This window comes from Rattus norvegicus, chromosome 14, assembly GCF_036323735.1.
Source record: "Rattus norvegicus strain BN/NHsdMcwi chromosome 14, GRCr8, whole genome shotgun sequence".
NCBI lineage: Eukaryota > Metazoa > Chordata > Mammalia > Rodentia > Muridae > Rattus > Rattus norvegicus.
Window position 1 is genome coordinate 27,391,127 of NC_086032.1, and position 27,930 is coordinate 27,419,056.

A 27,930-nucleotide genomic window follows, 5' to 3' on the forward strand; every position below is an offset into this window, starting at 1 on the left:
AGTGCATATACAATACAGCTCTTTATTGCCAACAGAAATCATGGTAAAACTGAATGGTTTTTTTCTTAAAAACAAGAACTGCCCTCTTGCTATTGTGTACATCCAGACACACTGTGGTTTCAGCAAAAACCCATACTTAAATGGTGTGTTCGTGACACTGTCTGTAACATGCCATTGTAACTAAGTCGCTGTTGAGTTGCTGATCAAGTTGTATCTGCCTGAATAAAACCCTGAAGGATACATAAAGACTTTAATTAGATATAAAATATAAATATAAATATTAACATGACAGGATTTCATATTAAGTTTAAAGTAGGACAGGGAATTTTTCTAAAATATCAATATATATTGAAATATACATTTTGCAAGGTTGAAGGAAGAGACATATTCCAAAATGCAAATTTTTAAAGTCTGTAAGTTTTAATGTTTAAATTGGCCCTAAGGTCAAAAGGTCATCAACTGAAACTAATTTAGCACATTATCTTATTCTTTGTGCCAGGGTCTGCCACTTTCTGGAAGTAACTGACCTCCATGATAAGTTGTAATGCTTTTATCTAAAAAAAAAACCCAGCTCAGTTCAATGCTTTCAGTTATTCATCATTGTATAAGACCATAAATTTTCAACCTAGTGATGCTAGCCAGTTATCTCATTTTTTATGCTCTTAGAAAAGTACTTAAGATGTTGGACTTTTTTAATCTTTTATTTTATACACTTTTTGCACATGGAGACTAGAGGCTGTTTACAACACAAAATAAATCCACCACAGTCTTCTCTGGAGTTCAAAGACCCATGTACTTAACTACTTTACTGTTAATTAGACCAAAGACATAAAAAGTAACTCCTCTTAATAGAGCATGGAGTTAAAAAAAAATTTAGAATGCAGAGCCAGAAGCATCAGTTACATGATAATCCCATCATATTGGAGAGAAAAGTCCATGAATCAAAACCATGTGGGGAAGGATCTGAATCATGCATCCGATGACAAAGGTCACCAGCAGAAAAGGAAGTTTCTCCTCTCCAAATCGAGTATTTGTTACTAGGATTCATCAAAGTTGTCCTTGGGAGATTTTATTTTCTCAGAGATTCAGAAATATTAATCAAGTAGACACAGATAATAAAAGCCAACTCATTGATAAGTGGATTTAGCCCAAATGCTCGAATTACCCTAGATGCACAGAACACATGAAACTCAAGAAGGATGACCAAAATGCGAATGCTTCACTCCTTCTTTAAAAGGGGAACAAGAATACCCTTGGGAGGGAATAGGGAGGCAAAGATTAAAACAGGCACAGAAGAAACACCCATTCAGAGCCTGCCCCACATGTGGCCCATACATATACAGTCATCCAATTAGATAAGATGGATGAAGCAAAGAAGTGCAGGCCGACAGGAGCCAGATATAGATCTCTCCTGAGAGACACAGCCAGAATACAGCAAATACAGAGGCGAATGCCAGCAGCAAACCACTGAACTGAGAATAGGACCCCCGTTGAAGGAATCAGAGAAAGGACTGGAAGAGCTTGAAAGGGCTCGAGACCCCATATGTACAACAATGCCAAGCAACCAGAGCTTCCAGGGACTAAGCCACTACCCAAAGACTATACATGGACTGACCCTGGACTCTGACCTCATAGGTAGCAATGAATATCCTAGTAAGAGCACCAGTGGAAGGGGAAGCCCTGGGTCCTGCTAAGACTGAACCCCCAGTGCACATGATTGTTGGGGGGAGGGAGGTAATGGTGGGAGGATGGGGAGGGGAACACCCATAAAAAAGGGGAGGGGTAGGGTTAGGGGGATGTTGGCATGGAAACCAGGAAAGGGAATAACAATTGAAATGTAAATAAGAAATATCCAAGTTAATAAAGATGGAGGGAAAAAAAAGCCAACTCAGATAGGTTATGCAAGCCTAACGATACTCAAAATGAATGAGTTCATTTCCTTGTTTGCTCTTTGTTTGGTGCCGTGGCTCAATTGCAGAATCTCATACGTGTCAGACAAACACAGTCCAAGTGAGCTCTGTTCGTGTCATCTAAATGACCATTAATTTTAATCCCTAAGATTTAACTCCACCGTTCTATGTTTAAATAGGAAGAACCTGCAATTTCCATCCTTTTTTGCCATAGTGAAAAGCATACAGATGACTGGCTATAGTCATGAATTTATGAGGCTCCTTTCTTACCTGCATGATTAACCAAACCTACAGCCGTGCCCCTTCTAGCTTATAATAGCACTTAGACTCTAAACGCAATTGAGTATTATTTCCAGACGTACCCTGTACTAGCTGCACCATGTGTCCTCTCTCTCCACATTCTAGAGAATGCAACAGATAAAAAAAGAAATGAAAGCAAAATTTCAGTACTTGTTCCATTCACCATAGGTCAGGCACATGACTCTACATAATAATTTTCCATTTTATTAGGATATAGTGAATTTGATCATACTTCCTAATGCCTTCCGTGCACAATAGCTGCCTTCATGGATTGACAATTTGACATAGAAAGAAAAACTTCCTGTAACACATCCTGGAATTAATTTTATTGAATATAAATGGGCCTCAGTGTGGAAAGGAAAACAAGAAGAGAAGACTATGAATTTCCATGTGATGCACAGAGGAGCCTCCAGAATTCAAGACTCTCAAAGGCCCTCCTTTATTACATCTTTCCAAGTGTGTAATTACTCTGAACAAAATCTAAATCAAGATTTGGGTTCTTTACTACATTTGGTCATCTGTGATTCTGACTGTAGGGACTGCAGTTTAATAAAAGGTTAATTAACGCATCTGTGGCCTACATGGAACATTTTCTAGGCTAAGATGATTTCAGTTCAGCTCCCTGGGAAAAAAAATCAGTTGACTGGAATTCTTGGCTTTGTCCCAGGCAGTTTCTTGAAAAGGTTACGGGCTTAATTGAATGAAAGCAGAGTCTGCAACCATCAACAATTATCTATAGAGCAAGACATGTTATTAGGCTGAATAAAATCAAAGGTAGAAACCAACTACAATTACGTATGGAGCAGTTTAGTTTTTAATACTGGCCAGATTAAGAGCACCTGCCACCACTGTGAACATTTCCTAAAAGTCTAGCTTTTTCCTGCCATAAAGACACCACACAAATATCTAAGCATGTGGACAATGTACTAAAAATGACTTCTACTTATTTAGAAACTGTTATGATTAACCAATTAACCTGCAGGGATTGAGAAAATCCACATGAAATCGACATTCCATTTCCTTCTGTGTTTTATGCACAGCAGCGAAGCCAACACATACACCGTCTGCTCCTCTCCCTTCCCTTCTTTGTGGTGTGTGTGTGCTGCTTGGGATCTCAATCTACATCCACTTTGTTCATCCCAGAAACGCTCCCTGTTCATTTGGAAAGTGAGCGTCCACAATTTTCATGTCCAAAATATGAAATGACTAAGTGACTTAGTCACAACGGCAAGTCGCAGGCAGTGTCGGTACACAATATTTAAGTAAGGGTTTTTGCTGAAACCACAGCATTGACAATGCTTCTCAAATGACTAAGATTTAGAAGCATGGGTACTTTTCCAATTACACCGGACTTAGTTGTTTTAAAATGTTTTCCCAAGTCCACTCTATTAAAGATAATTACTCTATAACTGATCGCCAATTATAATTATCAGAAGGATTAAGTTCCAATTGTTGGGTCTCTCAATTTTGATTGCAGCTCAAGATTTTGAATGCTAGATTATATTTAAACATTCCTTAAAACTTTAGTTGACTAGAATAGACTATCTTCCCTGCAATGCTCAAGTTTTAAAGACAATTCTTATAATTGATTTTTAGCAGATTTTTTTTAAAAAAATCTAACAAAAGCTATAAATCCATCAAAGACAAAATTATGTAAGTCATTCTAGTCAAAGTAAAAAAAGACAAGAGGTTTTGATTCCCTGAAGAAAGGGTAGAAATATGTAGTTTCAAGTGAGAGTAGAGGGAGGAAATCCAAGTCTTCAACTCTATTTTCTCTATTAAAGGTAAATGCCTCACTACTGATCATTATAATTCAATAACAAGTGTGACTATGTACAGGTCAGAGCCCAGAATAGGGAAGGTGATGGTGAGAAGCCAGAGAGAGGCATTCTGGCTGCCATCCCACACAAGCTCGGTTTAGCTTAAGACAGAACAAGGGGATGACTAATGCACTCTTTGCAGAATGTAAAAGTAAATGCCGCCCATTTTATTTTTTCTTAACAAAAATGGTTGCACTACAGAATAGCATGGTAGTGAGGTTAGTACTTGTTCCCGATAAAACTGAAACATACATGAGATGAAAATAGAATTTACCGAGAACCAGATTTCTAGTGAAGAAATTCAGACGTCGAGCCTACTGGATTTCACACGAAATACATTAAGACACACAAACTGCATTATAGATGTACTATGTATGCATAATGTATAAGAAAGGAAAATATAATGCTGTAGTCAAAGACAGCACATGCCATGTGCGACACCGATAAAAAATGGCTTTACCTTGGTCCTGTGAAGGCTCTTTTCCCCAGTGTAGGGGAATGCCAGGGTGCTGAGGTGGGAGTGGATGGGTGGGAGGGGAAGGATCCTCATAGAAGCAGAGGGAGAGGGCAAGGGAGAGGGGGGATCCGGGAAAAGGGGTAACATTTGAAATGTAAATGCATAAACTACCCAATAGAAAAGGGGAAAAAGAAAATATAACTCCATCGTAGATAACTCATGTCTACAAAAAAAAAAATAGGGAAATAGCAAAGTACTTGGTAATGTATTTAAAACAGTATCTAATGAGTGCATTTATCCCATAAGAGGATGCTGGTGAGATTCTTAACATTTTTGATAATGAAATAACGCACATTAGTCACTGCATGGAAATAATTAACAACAATAGCACCCCTAAAAATGGCTTTAGCTATTATATATTGAATACAGCCTTCATTGGAATTCCAGGGTACTACGCTCAACATAGGGTGACAAACTTCTAACTAAGCCATTCCAAGCCAGTCTCTGATCTCTGTTTTACCAATGTAGTGTGATCTTTCCCTAACATCTCCAGCATCGTCTGAGAGCCGATGTCTGGTCTGGCTGAACTTGGCTGTTTGAAAGAACAGTTTCTTAAGCTTTGGATTTTCACACGTGTTCCCCTTTGCCTCAAGTACTTTGTTTTATTCTTTGTCAAACATTGCAGCTTTTAAAAACTTATTATAAATAATAATTCTGAAAAAATAATATGTCGCCTTTTCCCCTTTTTGTAGTTTTAGGCGTCCTTGCAAATACAATACTGAAATAGCATGCTCTATCTTGTATGTGATCACAATTTTTCAACCATTTTCTTTTTTTTTTTCAGAATCAAAATACATACACACAAGCGATTTAAAAATATCAATAGTTTGAGTTCTTAAACCTCTTTAGTAAATCATTGACTTTCTCTTAAATATGTGTAAAAATATGGTGTAATTGTTTAGTGTTAAAACGCTCCTAAACAGGTATGAGTTCCTATCAGTCAAATGTGTATTTGCCTAAGTATAAACTGGGCAAGTCATTGTACCAAACACTGTTAGTGCAATATATTTAAACTTTGTATAAGCACTCTAATGTTCGTATATGAATATAGAAATAAGGTAACATTAAATAGCTTTTCCAAAGGCATAAAGACACAAGGTTTCCAAAGTAATATTCAATGCCACACCGTGTATTATCAGATTCTGTCCTCCCTGTTACTCTCAACTTCCTACGCAAACTACAGTCTTAAGTCTCAATATACATTATTATTTATGAATATGGGAAGTAGTAAACGTCCACTAAAAAAGAGAATGGTGATTTATACAATTTTCTTCATTTTAAGATGTCTTGATTAAATGTTTTAATACAGGACAGCAAAGAATGCATAGTTCATTTTACACTTGGTTTTATCGCTCAGTAATATAAAATCGTCAAAGCACTGGGGCTCAGACACTCTGCACACTTTTTGCATTCTTAGCGTTTTTTTATTCACCAATCCATCTTAAACTATCTAGAATATACTGCTCTCTGCTGCTTGTCACCATATATGGTAATGTATATGTTACGTTTATCATATATTTTGACACAATCATAAAATGTCTCATAGATACAACTAAAATCTGAAGTTTCGCTTCTACACTTCTTTGCAGGTCTCTGAAGCCCCTAGTATCATCTGAGATATCAAATATTTATTCAAATGTTTCCTAAATTGAGTCATAGAGTAATGATTTTTGAAGCTATAGGAAATGGAAATCTAATATGTCACACAGCCGTGCCTGGGAAGCCTACTTGAGTCTGCATTGATTTGCATCACTGAATAATAGAATTTCCAACCAAATGTAGTATTTTAGCATATGAACAATTTCAAAAGAAGAAAAGAACAGTATAGTAAGATGCAAAGTAAACATTCCCGAATTCCTCACTTCAGTAAGGCATTTTCAGGAGATTTCAGAACTGAACACGAAACTGTCTCTCAACCCAATGGGGCTTCAAGCCACACAGACACTGTAAAGACAATGCAAAACTCTAGCCAGAGGGAAAGTGTGCTCCGTTCAGTTTGCTTGCAACCGGGAAGAAGTCTAACCAATTCTGATAGCAATGGCTTTCTTTCTTTACACTACCATGCCATTCATTTTGATTTCTTATATTCACAGCGAGAAGATACCAGTACTGGATGTAATTGGCATATATATGGCATGAATCAGTTTTGAGACAAACCCAACTGATAGAGGATGTGTAATTAGCTATATTAATTCAATACCAAGCCTAATTATGCTATGGTTTACAGTTTTGGGGAAATGGATGATATAATCTTTAATTTTAAGGTTCATATGGAGTGATTATAATATAACAACATCATGTTTTGATTGACTTTTACTTCAAGGTTAAAAGATGTTCTGAAATTTTGGGGAAATTAAATTTAATGCTAGGTTTTTGTTCCCCTAAAAGTGCCATCCATAGCATACTATGTTTTTTAAAATGTGTATTGTCTAGAAAATAATAATCATTTTTAAATAGATATGTTGCATGAGCATAATAGCTCATCTATATATACAACATATATGCTTGTTACCAAAAGATGGTTTGAAACATTCAATGAATCACAGCACTAGGTAAAAATCATAAATACTCAAGCTATTGATTTTAGTCATCTTCTCCCTTTTGCCTGAGTGTGGGAAGCAATAGGATTTTTGTCTAATAGAGTTAAGTGTTGGAATAATATCAGTTTCTTGACATTGTGATCTATCATGAACTACAAGAACATTAGTCACAGGAGGGAGAATGTGTCCATGATCGAGTTTGGAATATGGATTTAATAAAAATACCACATCTTAATCCACAGGAATTCAAGATATTACAAAGGGAAATAAAAGCAATGCATGTATTTGACAATGAATGTGCTTCTAAGAGCTATCAAGAAAATCTGTTATTGGTTTTATGAAATGTACATTAATACTTTTAAGACATTTTCATGGTCTACTAGAAAATATAGCACCGTAAATTTTCATGTGTTGATTAATTGCTAAAGTTTGTGTGTGTGTGTGTGTGTGTGTGTGTTATATGTAGACCTCAAGCATAAGAAATGAGGGAGTCAAAACATTAGACCCTCTGCAATAGTAATATTGAATTTAGCTTTTCAAAGGCAAATTATTTATTCAAAAACAAAAATGAGAAACTATGAACTAACAAACTGCCAATATATGCCAACTTTTAGCTGTCTTTGCATGTTTAACGTTTGATTTCAACTTTGAAATCCCTAGTATTCCTTAGAATGTATAAACTCAATTTCTTTCAAGGTTATATTTAACAGGTGGGAAAATTAACATAAAATGTACCATTGGCTAAGCAAAAGTAAAATGTTGCTCTCATGTTGATTTATTATTTACAAATTCTTAATATTTGATACAAAAGGAATAAAGTCCATTCTTGAAAATGTATCATGTAAGAGTCAAATAACATTCTGAAAATGCCAAACACTTTTATTGGCCCATGAGCAAAGAAGAATAAAGGATGGGTATTCATAGTACTACTGCCAAAAGAAGAAAACTCTTACAGATTCCTAAAAATGGCAGTTCTGGAATATAGTAGTAACTATATTCTCTACCAGCTAAGACTTTAAAAGGGGAACAAGAAAACCCTTGGCAGGGAATAGGGAGGCAAAGTTTAGAACAAAGGCAGAAGGAACACCCATTCAGAGCCTGCCCCACATGTGGCCCATACATATACAGTCACCAAACTAGATAAGATGGATGAAGCAAAGAAGTGCAGGCTGACAGGAGCCGGATGTAGATCTCTCCTGAGAGACACACCCAGAATACAGCAAATACATAGGCGAATGCCAGCAGCAAACTACTGAACTGTGAACGGGACCCCTGTTGAAGGAATCAGAGAAAGGACTGAAAGAGCTTAAAGGGGTTTGAGACCCCATATGAACAACACTGCCAACCAACCAGAGCTTCCAGGGACTAAGCCACTACCCAAAGACTATACATGGACTGACCCTGGGCTCCAACCTCATAGGTAGCAATGAATAGCCTAGTAAGAGCACCAGTGGAAGGGGAAGCCCTTGGTCCTGCCAAGACTGAACCCCCAGTGAACGTAATTGTTAGGGGGAGGGCGGTAATGGGGGGAGGATGGAGAGGGGGAGGGGTTGGGGGATGTTGGCCTGGAAACCAGGAAAGGGAATAATAATCGAAATGTAAATAAGAAATACTCAAGTTAATAAAGATAAAAAACAAAACAAAACTTGTCTTTGAGCATGAAAGACGGTTAAACAGATAATAAATACAAAATTAAAAAAAGAGACAAGCAACAATATTACATCTTAAAGATATACTCAAACTGATAATAAAGAAGATGTGCACATTTTGAGAGTGAGGGTTTAACAGACTAGGGTCATTCAAAGCATTTAGAGACAGATAAAATATTGAGATTAATGGTTGTGCTCTCTCATGTGAAGACAGTGAACAGCTAAAGGACAGCGAGGACAGGGTTAGAAAGTCAGGGCAGAGGGAAAAACTATTCCTATCCATGGGACAATACTGAGTGACTTACAAAATAGATCCAACAACAAAAGTTAATCCTTGAAGATATGCCAGGCTGAGGAAACATCTAAAGAATGAACACAGGGTGGTTTGATTCAGACAACTGCATGTTCAGCTTGTGACAAAGGAAAAGAGTGCAAAGTCTTCAAATCCCTAATAGAAGGTTTAAATTCTAGGATTAAAAGCTTCTATAACAACTTACTAACTATGTGATGATTTGCACAGTTCTAGGAATATGTACAGCTTGCTACGTGTTGTCTTGGTTAGGTGAACCAAAGGTTAGTTCAAATGAAGTATTAGGAAATGCATAGTACTGGGAGAACGAGTGACAGTTCTTAGTGAAAAGACTAGTCTACCATCCATGTGATCAAAACATGCAATTCTCCCTTCTCTATTCCTTTGTATAACAGTAATGCTTATGTAAAACTAAATGAGTTGATCAGACCTTCATAAAAACACAATAAAACAATTTTCATCTCTCCCTCAGAATATAAACTTTTTAAACAAAATGTTATCAGCAAGTATAATTCTAACTTTTTCAAACCTATCAGATCCGTATAACAGGAAAACGAGGGAGTTAAATCCCACCTTGTTTCAACAAGATAACTGCTAGGATCACTTATGACACTGTTGTCTCTGAAATAAAAGACTCAGAAATCAAATCAGATAGGTGTGCTGGAGTTTTATGTGGAGAATTTTCTGAATCCTAAGCCAGTTGATGAGAGCAGAGCTGGGGAGGGATTGCCTCAATGACTGGAGTTCTGGTCTCACAGAGGTAATGGAACCCAGAAGCTTCTTCTTCCTCCCTCCGCACCAAGGTAAGCATCATCACGCTACCACAGCTGCCATGACGTGCTGCCTTGCAAGATGACCTAAGGCAATGAGACTGATGATAATATATATATGCAAACAACAACAAACCAAGCCCAACCCCCTTTTCCCTGATAGAGTTTTTACCCCAGGTGTTTCATCGTCAGAAATCAAATATAATTGATTAAATGAAAAAATGACCTGGATCATTCCAGAAACTCTAAAATACCCAGCTGTAAATAATGGGACTTCTACGAGCTATTTCATGACAGATTTCGTTAACAAGAGCACTTTCTCCCTCGGGAATTTTACAGACGTGAGAGACAACACTTGGATAGCAACCAGTGGCAAATGGGTTAGCTGTGACAGACGGTGTCATTCTAACAGTCCCTAAATTCATCTTATAATTTGTCCGTCACTAGGTCACTATATTTTTGTATGATTGGGACGTCTTTTCCATAAATTATTTATCCCATTCTTTCGGAATATAAAAAGCACAGAACATCAAGAAGGATCAGAAATTAAAAGATAATTACAGAAACCAGTAATGCAGAGGTATTCATTCGGATGGGGCAAGGTCAGTAACAAAGCCTAAAAACAAACAAACAAAAAAAACAAAAAAACAAATGAACAAATTGCATAGATAAATTGGGTGATTTACGTGGACGAAGTGTGACTGGTTGGTAAAACAGAAGAGTTCTGTTGGACGTGATGGTGACGGTATCTTGCTACAATCGCCTCACCCAAGAGACAGAGGCAGTGAAATCATGAATTTCAGACCATGGAAAGTTTCCAGACTACATAGAGTTTCACAGCAAAACCCTGCAAGGTGGGGAGTGGGAGGTGTAAAGAGTTCAAAGTGTGGAGAACCAGGAAATCAAATCAATTCTCGATGCCTGTCAATCTGATGTTGGTTTGGGAGATAAAAATTCACAGACTTAAAAAGCATGGTGGCGACTGCTTGACTACTAAGGGGTATTTTGTCAAAACCCAAGAATAATTATAGTTTCCCGGCATGTTCACACTTGTACAACTCTGTAGTTCAGAGTAAGTGGAAATCCCCAAGGGGTGGGACCTGTACAACAGAACAATTCAGGGGCTCAAGACTGAATATAGATTTTGTAGAGCAATAGTTTCAGTGGGCTCTCTCTGTCTGTCTCTCTCTGTCTGTGTCTGTCTCTGTCTCTGTCTCTGTCTCTCTGTCTCTGTCTCTGTCTCTGTCTCTCTCTCTCTCTCTCTTTCTCTCTCTCTCTCTTGTTCTCATGCCTTCTCGCAGGAGCGCTTTCCCTCCTGGTCTCCCCCCTCACTCTCCCCTCTCTATATGCCTGTGTCTCCCTGTGTTTCTTTGTTTCCTTGTCTCTCTCTGTCTCTCTGTGTCCCCCTGTCTCTCCCTGTCTCCCTGTGTCTGTGTCTCCCTGTGTCTCTCCTCTCTCTCTCTCACTTTTCTTCCTGTCTATTCCTCTCTTATTCAAATATTAAAATATTGACAAGTAGCATTAAATAGATGGACTACTTCGTAAAAAAAAAAAACCTGGGGTTTTCTGGTTTATAAAATGTGAACTTTGGGTCTGGAGACAGGAGCATACTTTTACCTCACTCATTAGGGGCACATATTTGAACCTTCAGTATAGAAGGTTCTAGTTTCACAAATATCAAAGGTCAGCCTGACTCTCCTCTTAGAAATGGGAGGAATAGGTAAGCTATACAGTCAACACTTCTTCGTGGGGCGGGACATTCATGTAAAGACTCTGAATGTAAATGATCTGAAGCTGGGAACAAAGGATACCATGAGGCTGAACAGTGGTGGAGACAGGAAGGGCTGAGAGCAGAAAAACTTCCCTTTTAAAACCACTGATATTGATTATATCTCTCAATAGTTTATGTCACACTTTGACAAAGACGCTGCTTACATTCTGAATCATGGTGGATTAAGAACGAATTCTAAGCTTAATTTTAGAGAAAATATTCAGTCACAGAACCACAGCGATTTAGAGGTACAAGAGTCCTTGGAGACCAACTAGTTCAACACTAATAGATGTAAAACTTAAAAATTTAAAGATAAATTTCCAAGCATCACCTTAATTGTACATTACAAAATGATTTGGAAATACTCAGAAATATACTGAGCAATCTGTAAGCCATGTGGTAGTGATTGGGAAGACCGGAGGTATAGAGTCGATCAAAATGCACACACATATGAGTGAACTGAGCATGGAAACACTGTCCTACCATCAAAAACTAGGCTTTTCATTCTGTTGGCTCTCAAGCCTGTAGCCCAGTCAGGAAGTTTTAATGAATACCCCTGGGGAAACTACAGCGCAAAATATTCCCTGACCTATTTGGAAATGAGACAACAGTCCCTCTTGGAATTAAATCTTTGGTGCAAAGATTTTCCTGTCTTTTTTCCCAGCAAATGAGTATCATGTGCACCACTGGAGAGACAACACCAGCTACTTACCCCCAATGAGTAGACTGAGTAAACACCCATGAGGTTTGAGACAGTCAGAGAGTCAGATAATGAATGTGCTATTTATAGAACAAATACAAAAGTGAGAACCAAATAAACACCGAATCTCTGTAGTTCGGGATACCCAGCTCCATGATAAAAGGAAAATAAAGCCTTGTGCACGGGTCACAATCATTAGCATGATTTTTCTACATCTGCAAAATTCTTGCAGGTTAATTTTTAATTGCTGAGGAAGAACAAAACTTTTGTCAATGGCCTTTAGGCAAACATCCAGAAACAATTACCCATAGACCCCCTGTCTAAAGGTCGGGTAGATTTTGAGAAATCGGTGAGATTCTCCAATGATTTGCAAAGCAAGCTCACAGAAATGAGCTAAGGTAAGGAGTTGTAGTTGAAGTGAGGAGCAAAAGAAAAATAAGGTGTGAAGTGTTTCAGTCAAGGTGTCCCCACCTCCCTCTGAGTAGAAGTGCAGAGAGAAGAGGCAAATTCACCCTAGCTATGCAGATCACTTCTGAGATAACTATTCTTGTAAGATGCTCTGAGATGACATCACTTGATCCAACTGGCAGATAATAATAATAATAATAATAATAATAATAATAATAAACAGGATTCAGGATGTTTTCCAAACCAATGTATTTTAAGAGTGAGGAAAAAGAGAAATAAAGGATTTAGTGAACAGAAGAGAGTACTATCTAAATAATTATTTCCTTTTGCTTTTTTTACATTAGTTTTTTAAATAAATCTCATGGTGCTATAATATCAGGGTTGTTTAAAAAAATTAGAAAAAAACACTATCTCAAAACTACCAGTGACTCCATCCAAGAAGGTAATTAACTTGAAGTTTTGAGACAACTGAACTCCCAACAGGAAACTTCAAAGACACAGAGTGAACAAGTGAGCTATTAACTGCGTCTGATGATACGCTGTGGCATCCAAATAAATAACAGGGATCAATTTGAAAAATTAATGAGGTACTCACATCTGAAGAGAATTATAGCTACAGCCCTTACCACTAGACAGAACTTAAGGAGAGTCAATGACTGTCATACGAAAACTTAAATCTCTTAAATATTTCTGTATGATAAATTTGGCATTCAGATGTATTAAAAATGTTTAATATATCAAAATCCCTTTTGTGTTTCAAATCTTCAGAGAAAGTGTTTATGGTGATTATGTAGTGATATACTGTCAGAAATTTAGTGGCAAGAATAACGTGGCGCCTTCCTTTCCTTTAACCTTTAGAAATAGTTACAGCCTCTTAAAGTTAATGCATACTTAAATGGATTTGCTGGCTGGTACTGTAATACACATTTTAAAACTGAGCAACTTATTCTTTATCAAAACTTTAGGAAAATAGACTTACTTAAATAAAAATAAAAGTAACAACACGAGACTTACATTAACCTTTCAAGTTAAAATACTTGCAATAATTCTAGATTTGACTTTGTACATTTCCAAGATCAACAAGATTAAAAGCTACCTTGATACTATACATTTCAATAAGGAGTTTAACTTCCTGCCTATATCAGATTAACATCAGCTAGAGTATAGTTTCAAAGTAATTTACAGTAAAAAGTTCAAATTAAGTGGGGCTTATTCCATTCATTCTTGTAGAGTGTGCAGAAGGAGGACCTTGGTATGTCTCCAAGATGTCTGACACAGGGCTCTCCTTGGGAATGCTAACTTTTGTGTTCTCTTCTGCTTCCGTCAATCAGACCCTGAATAATCCAATAAAGACAACATGGCAGAAATGATACTATGAGTCTTCTGAAGGGACATCTTCAAATAACATGCATTTTTTTTTGGTCACTTGGAATGACAGCTCTCTAAACATTTCTTTTTTCAAGCACAGCTGTTAACCTGGTAGAACTCCAAACCACACACAGAGACCTCGTGTCTATTCTCTAATCAGCTCAACCTGGTCACAGTCCTTACGTCAATAGATTCCAGAAACAAGCTTCTGTATAAAGCAACCTCCAGATGATTCTGTACCCCTGAACTCTAAAGCATATGAGCATATTGACCACATCCACCCCCAATCATAAGGGAGTGGCAACCCCCTTTCATAGTCACACCCTTTGTAATTCTGCACACATGCTTTCAGAACATACTAATGTGTGTTATATCCCCTGTGAGATTTGGGATTTTGCTGTTATGCTGCTTGCAAAAAAACCTGATTTTTCTAAGGCCATTTTTACAGTAGTAACAGCAGTTAGTGGTAGAATGATATTCATAGAGATCTGCCAGATATATTACCAACACTTCACATGCAGACTATCTCTCTAGGTTCCCTACGAAGCATTGTTAATATTCCTACCTTATAAAAAGGACCACTGAGCCTTTGTAAGAATATGTGGCTCTGATTGTCCTTGGGGACCAAGGTAATAAATGTTAGAATCAGTATATTCTTGGCGTTACATTGAAGAACTCCAACATTAGTAACATATTGCCCGTGTGGAAGAAACTAATGTGCATGCCCAAACTGGGTTATTGTGTCTCTAAACTTGCTTGCTCTCTGAATCATCTACTGGAGAAGTTACACCTAAATAAACTGCAATTTCTAGAGATGTTTGTAGTTTTCATGTTGTAATAATCAGATATTTTAAGGCAGCCATACCATGGTTAACTTTCTGAATCCCGATACATTAATGATGAGGATGACCTTGTTTTGTTCAACTGAGAGATGAAACTGAAATCAGATTAGTATTCATCAAGCACAGAATGATGACAATGACTGTTAGTCGGAGCTAATCTTACCCCAAGGAACTCACCCAGCAAATGAGGAAAGACCACAGCTGCTAACCAACTGACCATACCACTGCCCCCAAGCCCAGCTCCCCACCTCGGACTCTTGCTATTTAATGGATAATACCCTTAGCTAAAGGAAGACACGGTCTCCTCTCCTATTTGGTATGTGTTAGGAAGTTCAGGAAAATCATCTTGAGTGTTGCACAGATTTTCCTGGGAGGTGCTGATTCAGCCAGAAAACACATTCCCTTTTCCTCTCTGCTCGGTCTCCTTCCTGCAATATGGGATGCACAGGAGACAGCTGGCACACCAAAAGCCACCCTATGACATTGAGAGGTAAAGTCACAGAAAGCATGTTAATGAGAAAGGAGATGACAAGGATAATAGTCTCTTAAGATCGTGGTGACGGCACAGAACCACAGTCTGCTTACTACAGAACTTCCTTTTCAAAAAGACAGAAACACATGAACTCCTTACTATGTTTGCATTTTTGATAAATGCCTTCAGATACAATTACATCTTATAAATTATTTATTTATTGGCTGCCCAAAAGATTCAAAGCTCCAAAAATGTTCAATTTCTACCCAGTGACAAACTTCACCCTATCTTATGCCAAAAGCAACATCCTTCATGTCCAGGATGACTGTGTGAATTTGAAGACACACATGGGGAACCTAATTGCCGAGAGTCCTGCTTGGATCATACCACAGCCAAGGTATGAGATGGGCAAGGGGACTGAGAATAAAATAGAAAAGCTGAGGAAGAATGAAAATTGCTACAGTTAGCCGATGCTAAGCTGTATGCCGTCCACGTACCACACAATGAACCGAGAAATTCTACCTATTATTTACACAGTGACAGATAAAAGAAAATGAGGTGGAACTCGATAAACAAGCTCTCTTCTAAAGTAGATTTAGACACTATTCATCCCCTTGCTTTCAGCCTAGAAGCCTGCTTAGCTGCAACTGTGAAATAAATTCCAACCCTCAGAACATTTCAAGGAGGAATAATGTTCAAAACAGGCTCAGGCTTTCTTTCTCTTCTCTTTGAAATTGATTAGGTGTGCTTTCAGATGAGAAAAGGCTTGGTGTCTCGGAGAAGAAAGAGTATTTTTAGACAGGTACGAAATAGCTAATTTAAGTTGTCCAAATAAAGAGAGTACTTAAGATTTTTGACTTGATACTGTAGCTAAGAGCTATTTTAAATACCTTGTATGATGGGCTCACAAACAAATCATGCCATACCAAGCTTTGATAAATTATCAAATTATGCCAAAAGACAATTGATTGTGTAATATTACCTCAACGTTTTCTGTAAAGTCAAACTGATTGCAAAACAGTAGTGAAATGTATTTCTTAAGCCACCTTCAAGAAGCCATAAATGGAGTAAGGCAGTAGAAATAAAATCACTGATGAGTGCTTAGGAAGTAACAGACATTAGATTCGGAGCTTGAAAGAAATGTTACACAAGCAGTAATTTAATTTAACTTTTCAATTTAAGGCATGCCTGGTCACATGCGACTCTCTGAAATGAAGCATTTCAACAGCTCAACATGAGTCTGCTTTAGAAGGTAATCTGAAAATCTATAAGAGCAACAAAAATTTTTTTTTTTACTCTTCAACAAGACTTGCACTGACTGCTAAGACGCAGAAACGGGCAAATAAGAATGATTCAGCTCAGTGAGTACTGCACACACAGGAGAGCTCACACAGCAAACCATTCAAAGGGTTTTCAACCAGGGGACCACGGTCTTCATATGGAAGTCTGTCCATAGCATATAAGTCTCCAAAGCACAGTCAGACCAAGTCGCTTTGTATAGAACAATTTTACACTCCCTTAAAATTAAAGATTTCTACCATTAGTTCTTTTCTTTTTTTTCTTGCCTTTTTATTGGATTTTTTTATTTACATTTTAAACGTTACCCCCTTTCCCTCTCCCACCTCTTCTATGAGGGTATTCCCCCACCCATCCACCCACCCCTTCCTGCCTCTCTGCCCTGATGCTGCCTATGGGGGTTGGGGAGTGGAGCCTCAACAGGACCAAGGGCTTCTCCTTTCATTGGTGCCCAACAAGGCCATCCTCTGCTACATATGTAGCCATTAGTTCCTTTCTTATTGAGTCTCTGATTTAGGAAACAGTTGCGGGGAGGGAGCTGGTGTTTCTTATATACTTTATTTTGATTTCAAAATTGCATTCATTTACAGCTATTTGTTCAGGGCATATAAGTGTGCACAGATGTGTCCTAGAGTCCTGTAGTGGTCAGAGGATGACTTGCAGTCATTGGCTGTCTTCCTGGTTGTGATTCCAAAGGCTTGAACTCAAGTCATCAGGCTTGGCTGCAAGCACCTTTACCTGCTAATTCATCTTACAGATACCTCGAATATATAAAGTAAAAATAAATATGGACATCCCAGTTCTCATAACAACTAGCTCAATGATTTTGTATAGAATCCTGTAAAGAGAGAATTGAGGTCAAAATGGAGAGAAACTCCAGTGCAGCTTCAAAGACAAAAGACCCCATTAGAAATTCCGTGGGCTCAGATTATAGGGGACCAGTCATCATTCATGAACTCTAGATTTCCGCAGCTATAAGGAGACATAAGACCTAAATTCAATGAATATTGTAATATAGTGTCCTCCCATCATTCCTGACTTGACAAATATTAGTGTTCATTCAGACCTTGGAATCATTTGTATTACCTAAGAAAACATAATGATTATTTATAAACCTGAATTATATTAGTGTTACGAGAATGCATTTAGATATTTTATATCTAAAGCGAAGAATATAAAACACCGAGATATATAAAATGATACACAAATTAATTCTATGATTGGGTTCACCAATATAATTCTGAGGAAAAAGTCAATAAGTTCAAATTGTAACAATAGCTGAGAATCACCATCTGAGTAATTTTTAATTTCCATCACAATGGAGACAGATCATTTATTTACCCAAGCTTTACAATTCCTTTGTTAAAAAAAAACTGAATGCCTCTTAAACATCCAGAAAAGAATGAAACATATTTATAGAATCTGTGTAACACATATCATCACACAAATGCATCTGGTTGTGCCTTTAGGAAAGCACTCAAGACGGCTATTTATGAAAGCATCCTTGAGCTGCCATAGAACATCTTTCATGTGCTGTGGTCACTATGGTATCCTCACAATGCAGCTTAGTCCCTGACATATTCTGAGAATTCAAAACTATGTGCCAAGGTAATGGCTGGAAATATTTAGCATTAAAAAGTGGTTGTTTCTGGACTCTGACCACATAGGTAGCAATGAATATCTTAGTAAGAGCACCAGTGGAAGGGGAAGCCCTGGGTCCTGCTAAGACTGAACCCCCAGTGAACTAGACTGTTGGGGGGAGGGCGGCAATGGGGGGAGGGTTGGGAGGGGAATACCCATAATGAAGGGGAGGGGGGAGGGGGGAGGGGGATTTTTGCCCGGAAACCGGGAAAGGGAATAACACTCGAAATGTATATAAGAAATACTCAAGTTAATAAAAAAAAAGTGGTTGTTTCTCATACACCAGAAAAATACATTTTCATGAAAAATTTGCTTAAACATATGTAAGTAAATCTAAGTGTCTTTTTTGTATAAAAGAAATCTCATGCTGTTACATTATCATATATATTATTGTTTGGAAGGCAATATATTAGTCTAGTAAGCATTTTCTATTTGTGTTGGGCTATGAAGTGTTTCTTTCCCATAAGCCTATGATGAATGTTGGTGCTGTATAACTAGTAATTCTATTAATAGCAAAAGGACTAATTTCTATTTTGAACCATTAGCAGTCATACAAACATACACTAAAAGCACATTTAGGAAGAAGTAATGTTACCCTGTAAAATGGATGATAAAATAGGTTAAATTATAGCTATAAAATTTCTGGTTAGGGAATCATAAGTCTCTTTTACATCGGATAAAACAAAATAAAATCTGCATTGTACCGAGATGTACTAAAGTCAATGATGTCACGTTCTAAATGAAATACATATGTAAATAGAGATGTACAATGAAACCAAGCAAACCTGCCCACATATCAACAGACATCTCTTTAGCTTTGTGGGTTTAATTTTAAATAAAATGCACCAATTTGTGGTCCTTAATATGTGGGAACAGAGCAATGCCTAAACTCACAACTGACATCTGATACAAGTTATCAGATACCACCAAGCTACCTCGATCATTCGTCTGATTATTTACAATTCACTAGTCTATGAAGAACTGTTCCCCATCACCTGTTTAAAAACAGAGAGCAGCTGGTCTATTTTTACAAATAAGGAACTTGGGTTTCCAAGGCAGGGAGGGAGCAGAATGAGCCGCTCTTGGCAGCTGTGAACCAGGCTCATGAGCTCCACCCTTTCACAACAGTAGAAAAGTCAGCTGTTGTCTCAACAGCTGGCAAGTAGCTGGTGAAAATAAGGTCTTAAAAGGATTGTAGATTTCATCTGGAAGATATCCATAGTCAGGAGGCAAAAAGAGACAGTGACACTAAAAGACGTGATAAAAATGGGAGAGACACACAAAGGAAGCTAATGAACCTTCAGATGCTAATAAACTGTGGCCGGAATTATTTGCTGCTATTATGGAACCCTATAACCTGGAATATCTTTTCAAAAGGAAAGCTATGTTCTAGAAGGTGTTTTACAACCCTATCAGAAACTAAGGAAGCAAAACTGTCATCTGAACGACGTCCTCAGTCCTCACTCTCCCATTTGTTGGCTCCTTAATGCGATCGCTGTGTTGCAGATGTGTTCAAAATAAAGTGTGATATAAACAGGAAGGCGGCGTTGCGACAAAGTTTAAGAAGAGGGCACTTGCTCCTCGAGCAGGAAGCATTCTGTGGATGACATTTTCACAGGCACTTATTGATTTAGCCAATCCAGTCTAGTGTTGCCCATGTGTCACACAATGATCAAAGAAACCATTCAAGAAGCATGCTCCTGGCCTTTGGTAATGTCATATAACACCTAACCTAATGACAACATTGCTTGTGGTACCCCAAGACAGCAGAGAGAAAGCACCTCACTGAACTGGAAATAATGACAGGGTGAGAGATGCAGGAGTGAGAGGCTAACTATAAAGTTTGGTAAACTGAGGTAGCAGTCCTGAATGTATGACTAGACTTGATCTATAAAGAAACCTTTTAAAACCTTTATAAAGTATTTCAGGAAGGGGACAGCACATGCAAATGCAAAGCACACGATAGATGAGAAGGGGGGCAGACAGGGAGACAGGAAGGATTTGCTAGGTAACACTCAAAGGTCCAGCAGAGGCTCAACCCCTTACGTGTGTAATAGCACCGATCCGCATGCCTATCTGATTTTTCTTCCACTGCCCTTGACAGGTCTGTCAAAGGAAACCAAAGGGAAGAGCAAAGCCACATTGCTTCAGATTGAAAAAGCTGAGGATCAGAGAGAGGGAGACACAGTGTCCAAGATGCCACCACCTTACTGGGCACTGTACAAGCCACTCACCAGTTTTCAGGGCAGTTCTTCAAATCAGCATCTGCAGAAGAGTAAGGAAAAGGAAATGTTTATGTGGAGAATTGCCCTCTTAAACTCTTCACTTATCTCTATGCAAATTAGTTCACAGAAACCAAAAAAACAGTTGAATGCACACAACATGAATGGGGGTAAAGGAGGGCAGAGAAGCCGAGAGAGAGGCACACAAATCACAGCAGACATTATCATCACGGTGGTTCTTGTGCCCACCATCATTGGCTACTGTTTATACCCCATTCCATATATGCCAGAATGCAAAGATCTACTGAGGAACAAACTCTGTTGTCATGGGGACGAGAGGACAATTCAATCGCTATGTCTCCAGTTACCCAGCTCTGGGAACACCCACTTGGATACAGCAAGAATTGGTTGTATTTCACACACACTTTCTTCCATTGCAGAACAACCTTATTAAATGCTAGTTTAATTGTTCCCTTTACCAGAAATTCAAACTCACATAAGAGAGCACAAAATCAATATATTTCCACATGTATATTTCTGGGTAGAAAGAGAAACAAGCATAACCATGTTATATTTATTGCTTTAATAATAGTAATACAGACCCTGTAGAGGAAGAAAAATCTGCATCCTGCCCATAATTTCGATCAAATGACATTTCTTTAGATTCTATTCAATGGGTATTAAGACCAGCAAAACATTTTTAGGAACAAAATGTGTGCAGAGAGTAGATGATCTGATATACAAGCTTAATCTGCACGACTCTACTGTTAGATCAATAGAAACCAGTCCTTCCCCTGTAATCATATTTACCACCACATAAATTACTGTTACTGGAGTCAGCCATTAAACTTTCACAGATAAAGGTCTCAAACTGAACTCCAGAACCTGAAAACTTTCATTCTGCAAAGTAATGACAGGCTGGGAGAGTTCAATGGATCTGATGGTCATGAGTGATCCAAGTCTTTGCATTCTGTCGATTAATGAATGCCATGTTTAACATGCCATACAAATTTAGCTTACTGTAGAGGAAACACCGAATAAATCCAATGACAGTAATTCATTGCAGTTTTTCAGTAGTAAAGTTAAGCTGAATGAAATCAGTCCCAATAATGCGGTTAGTTTTATTAGATTACAAAGAGAAACAATATCCTTTAAATGATTTTATAATGATAGTATTAACATCAACCTTGAGTTTCATTCAACCATCAGACAAAATAACCTTTTAATATTACTTGTCAAAGTTCCCACAGACACACATATTTATGAAGGAAGAGGACTAAAACTGGATTATTAAATAGTTGGCTTTCAAAAGAAAATAAGGGCTTTAATGAAACATCAATTTTAGAAATACAAATTCCTGGCTTAACTATTAAAGTTGTGTTTCACTTATAATATAAGCATTTGTACTCATAGATACTGATAAGAGGACTACATCCTTCTCTCATTCACAAACTTCTCCCAAGAGAAATAAAACTGTAGGCGATCTTTTTTTCATTCATTAGTTAGCAATGCCTGTGAGAGGACAGATTACTTTGTGGACAGACCTTGAAAGTCGGTCATTGATGTTAATATTCTTAACTTCAGAAAAAGGAGGTATAAAATATCAATGCACATATGATTAGAATATGTTCTTGCTTTGACCTGGATAAATTTAACTCTTGAGGGAGAAGCCTATAGAAAGCCACTTAACTTCGGGGCTAGACTGTTTTTAAGACTGTGGTACACTAGTAACATATCAGTTGGTTTAATCAACAACTGATAAATTTATTCATTTCCCATTTGATTTGAAAGTCAAACCTGTATTCCAATACACAGCAGGGACATAGGGGCATTGCCAGTTCACCCATGGAAACATCTCTTGTTTATAGATGTCTTCATTTATTATCACCGTTTCTGGTGACTATTCAATGTATCACCTTATTAAAACTGTTCCCCCTCAGTGTTTCTAAGGCTATTTGCAAACTTCTTATACCACTTTTCCTGTTTCCAACCAAGCTGAGAAACAAAACCCTTAAACCCAGGGCTATTCACTGACAAATATGCCTATCGGAAGTGTTTACATAGATAAATTCTCCAAGAACTCAATCATAAATTCTTTTCTAAAATTACATCAAAAATTGATATGTACTTTAATATAAAACTAAATATTAACATTCAAGGATATATTAATGAAGCATTAAGAGTATGACAGTCTGTAAAAATGAAACATCCAGTATATTTTGTTGACCCAAGAAATAACAGCACATTTCTAAGCAGTTCAGGGGAAAACTGTTTGCCAACAACCTTCGGGCAATGATAACTTGTATGCTGGGAGTTTCTGTGTTATTGTCTGCACTGCTAGCCTAGCGTTCATGAAAATTTATGCAATTGTTTCACTGGAAAACTCCTTGGTGACTTAACCAGACCTTGTTTTGGAGGGTGATTCAGACATTATTCTTTTTTTTTACTCCATCTTTATTAACTTGGCTATTTCTTATTTACATTTCAATTGTTATTCCCTTTCCCAGTCTCCAGGCCAACATCCCCCCTAACCCCTACCCCTCCCTTTCTATATTGGTGTTCCCCTCCCCATCCTCCCCCCATTACCGCCCTCCCCCCAACAATCATGTTCACTGGAGGTTCAGTCCTGGCAGGATCAAGGGCTTCCCCGTCCCCTGGTGCTCTTACTAGGCTATTCATTGCTACCTATGAGGTTGGAGTCCAGGGTCAGTCCATGTATAGTCTTTGGGTAGTGGCTTAGTCCCTGGAAGCTCTGGTTGGTTGGCATTGTTGTTCAAATGGGGTCTCAAGCCGCTTCAAGCTCAGACATTATTCTTAAGTCCAAGCTTCCATAATGGTCAGTAGTCACTATTTAAAATATCATGTATGTCCTTTTACTTTAAATATAAATCAGTATATAAGCATAGTGGGACAATTCTTAAGAATCATGGAAACTTTCAAGCAATGAACATGCTTCTGTATGGCAATGAACATGTGTGTGTGTTTCTAAAACACTGGAACACAACTTAATCAGCCTGAAAGACATCCGTTCACCTCATTTAACACATACTGACTGAACACCAACTAGATGCTTAGTCCTCCATGGGAAATGGATATACAACAGGGCCACATAATAGATAAATCATCTCATACTGAGCGTACAATAGGCATGGAGGGTCAAATATTAAACACATAATCAAACAAATAAAGTGCTGAATAATTGCTACCCTGGAAACAGGGTGAGGTGAGAGATGGCACCTTGGGTAAAGACAAGAGCTTGTGTAGATTGTGAGAATAAAGAATCGCGAGCAAATGAACACTAGGCGACCTCAAGTAGGGTTTGCCATGAAAGAACGTGAAAGAGTATGAGAATAAGTACACAGATAGAAAGACAGACACCAGCGCTTGGGCCATTTGGAATTGTACTTAAAGAGTAGTAAAATGGAGGGAACTACATGACCAATAATACTGAACAAAACAAGCCATGCCAAATACCAAAATGGTGCAGCGATTTCCAAGATCTACTGTGCTACATGTAGTTTGTTTTTACCAAACAGTACCCACTAAGTAGAGTGATATAACCACCCAACTGTAAGAGTTCATGGAGCATCCCATTGCATTTTGGCACTCACTAGAGTCTTCAGAAGATGGTCTAAATAATAATGATGTTACTGAAACATCGGGAGATTCAGATTTAAGAGAAATGTGTGTGAGAATAAACTACCAATTCACAGTCCATACTCTGAGTGTCTGAATAACTTACAAATTCAGTGAGACCTACATATGGAAAGCATAGTTTAAAAGCTTGCTCTTACCAAAATCAGACACTAAAATAGGTAATATTTAAAAGGCGATTCTATGCCCATTATAAATTAACATGTGTAAGCACGGAACTGATGGAGTTCAATACATTGATGCCTAGATCAGGAATCCACATGGAGTCCAATTCCCTAATATTTTTAAAAGTCTTTGCTTATCATTCACAATTATCTGGAATCTCTACTGGAGCACATTGTGTCATTAAGAACATCAACCGTAGATGTTCATGGAAACTACCAATGTTCTCTGTCTTTAAGTTTTCCTAATTCTTTGAGAATTTTATTCAATACACTGCGATCTCATATTCACTCTGACTCCACCTCGAACACTTCCCAGACCCACTCCCATCTCTCCAGCCCCTCTCAGCTACTTGCTCTCTTTTTTTCTTTGTCAAACAAGCCATCAACTCAAATTTGTGCTGTGGAAGTCCTCGTGTGTGTGAGAGCAATCACTGAGCTGGGGTCAGCATACCAGGAACAATAGTAAGGAGAGATGGAGATGGAAAGAAAAGAAGGAAGAAAGGAAGGAAGAAAGGAAGGAAAGAAGGAAGGAAGGAAGGAAGGACAGACAGAAGAAAGGAAGGAAGGAAGGAAGGAAGGAAGGAAGGAAGGAAGGAAGGAAGAAAGATCCTATAGAAACAACTACACACAGGTTTAGATATCAATTAAATTTCCTTAAATTCTGCTTTGAAATAATATAGCTCATCAATACGGAAAACATACTGGTGCAAGCAGATCCTATTTCAACATTAATAGAGTAAGAAAAAGTAACATTAAACATCTGTCCTGTTGTACATACGTTCCAGGAAACTTTACATGGACATGTAGGTGACAGTCCCTGTTAGGCTTGGGGAGGGTTGGGAGTGTGACTCAGCAACGGAAGTGCTTGCTGGCTTTGACTGGGGCTTTGGTTTCTCCTCCCAGCATCACCAAACAAAGGAAGAGCAAACCCATCAACATGCACACAAATCCTGCATGCCTTTTATGGTTTAATTTGCATATATGGGACTCTCCTAATTTCCTGTAGGAGAGCCTAAAATGAGATAACACTGAGGGGAGTAAAAGCCAGTGCAATAATACTGAGGGAACATTCTTAGCGTTGACTAAGCTGAACCCCTGAGAACTGTGTGAAGAAGTGTATTAGCAGGTTAGTCCTTCTAAAGAAGTAGCCAGACTACGCTTATGTTGTTTATTTGTTTGTTTGTTTGGTTGGTTGGTTGGTTGGTTGGTTGGTTGGTTTTTACTTTCTCCCCAGAAGTGTTTGCTTCCTGCCCTAGAAGGACACAAGCTGGAAGTCATCAGTGTAGAGTCAGGGAGAAGCCCTCACTAAAGACATCCTCTCTGAACCATCCCAGCTTCCAGAAGTGTGAAAGGGAGATTTCTTTCCCTTAGAAATGAACCAGTCTTAAGTATTTTGGCCACCGCAGCACAAATGGACTAAAAGAGCCCTAACTACCTAGGTCTGAAAACTGGAATGGTGTCCTAGGATGCACTGAAGCAAACAGATTCGCTGATGGATGGTTGTGAACTAAGCAGCCAGTTCTGCCTGGGGAACCTATTTTCCTGTTTTCTAAGTCCTAAGTAATAACACTTCCATTTCACGGGAGTTTTGTTTAACTGTTTTAAGAATGAAGTGATACCCCGGGGGGGGGGGTAAAGTCCTATTTCGATTTGATGCTAAAAATTCCTTACATTCAAATAGCACTTTATACTTTTTAAAGAAAAAAATATGTACTTCTTGTGGTTTTCCTGTCTTTCCTTTCTTTTCCCTGGAAATCTACCTTGGCTTCCTTTGGTGCTTTTGTGTGTTAGTGGGCAGGCAGCAGGCAAAGAGATGGGGATTTAGACAGTCAATCACCCTGCTCACTCAAGAGTTTTAAGTGTTCTGTTTGTTGTCTCCTGGGAGAGCAGCATCCATAGTAACAAATGCAAATGCATTTACTTTAGGGCTATTTTAATAGCCATCAATGGAGTCGGGAGGGAGTTACATGTAGATTCAGATCTCTGGGCTCTAGGGATCAGCAATAATTTAGTCTTTAAATAATAATGGCTAAAGCTTCATAGGTTGTAGTTTGATCCCCATTAAGCAGTAAACCACACGCTTAGCATCTATGCAGCACCCCTCTGTCTACTATCAGAGCCCTAAAAATACACCTTGCATTGCGTACATGGACCAAATGTCTTGGGTCTGCATGAATATTTCATCCTTCCTGCTTCACTTTGCTCCCAGACCAATTGTTGCATAAAACACTGAAAACAAAGCAAAAGGCAGGTACTTCCCAGGGCCAGTTTTAGAGAGGAGAGCCAGCCACTCCACAGGATTTCTTAAAGAGAGGCTTTCTACCAAGGAGGGGAACTAATGTCTTCTTGCATAGGAAGGTGGTGTGCACATTATAGTACGAAATGTGCCCCATTCAGAATAAGGGTATTCTGTAAGTGGTGAGTGTTCAACAATCAGAAAGAAACATACTAATTCACTCTCTGTAACTTTTGTAGGCCACTCATAGCCATGAATCCTAATGCTTGTAGGTAGTACTTGTACCAGTGATCATGAGTCATTATTAATATGGATAGCATATGTCTGGCAAGACAACAGTTTCGCTCTTAGCAATAACTTGGCTCCAGCTTCCTTTTGAAGATGAGACTACTAAAACTCGACTGTTGGGAAACTTCCCCTAGAATGTGACATTACAAGATTGTCATCCAGGTTTGCTTGAAACCAACATGCAGCTCTTAACCCTTTCGTTACTGCCTCTAACTGGAGCTATCTGTTTTAGGTTCATTGTCAAAGGATCTATGGAGACAGAATGGGATTTACTAATAGAAGCAAACTGTGTAAAGGCTTTCAATTTCTACAAGGCATATTCACATGCTTACTCTATCTCTTACACACAGGGGTTAGAAATATACTTTCTAAAAAAATGCATGAGGAAAGGGACCGGATATAGATCTCTCCTGAGAGACACATCCAGAGCAGGTCCAATACAGGGGTCAATGCTAGCAGCAAATCACCGAGCTGAGAATAGGATCCTTTTAGGAGGAATTAGAGGAAGGATTGAAAGAGTTGAAGGAGCTTGCAACCCGATAAAAACAACAATGGCAACCAACCAGAGCTTCCAGGGACTAAACCACTACCAAAAGACTATACATGGGCTGACACAGGGCTCCAACTGCATATGTAGCAGAGAATAGCCTTTTTGGGGCACCAGTGAAAGGGAAAGCCCTTGGTCTTACCAAAGTTGGACACCCAGTGCAGGGGAATATGGGGGAAGGCAATAAGGGGGATGTATAGGGAAATACTCGTATGGGGGAAGGGAAGGGGAGGGAATAGGGTTTTATGGACAGAAAACAGGGAAGGGGAATAACCTTTGAAATGTAAGTAAAGAAATATATAATAAAAAATTAAAAAAAGAAATATACTTTCACCAATCAATGTTTAATTCTGTTATTGGGCCTTTAGGGAAACCCTGGAAATGAAACCCTACCAATAAATAGAGATAAGATGAGGAAAGTGAAACGTCTTTTCTTTATTAAAATAAATCTACATTTAAAAAAATGATGAGTCCCCCAAGAGATTCGTGTGTGAGCAATCTTTCT

At 38.3% G+C, this 27,930-nt stretch overlaps 1 protein-coding gene across 26 annotated transcripts in view; it reads right to left on the minus strand.

Annotated features, from left to right (window-relative positions):
• Adgrl3 (adhesion G protein-coupled receptor L3) overlaps positions 1-27,930 on the minus strand; it is a 767,242-nt gene that overhangs the window by 700,236 nt on the left and 39,076 nt on the right. For 20 of the 26 annotated variants that reach the window (XM_063272835.1, XM_063272833.1, XM_063272831.1 and 17 more), the window contains one exon: positions 20,549-20,579. The exons of the other annotated variants lie outside the window; for them this stretch is intronic. The gene's annotated coding sequence lies outside the window, so the exon portion shown is untranslated. The remainder of the gene's footprint in view (positions 1-20,548; positions 20,580-27,930) is intronic. 26 annotated transcript variants of the gene reach the window in all.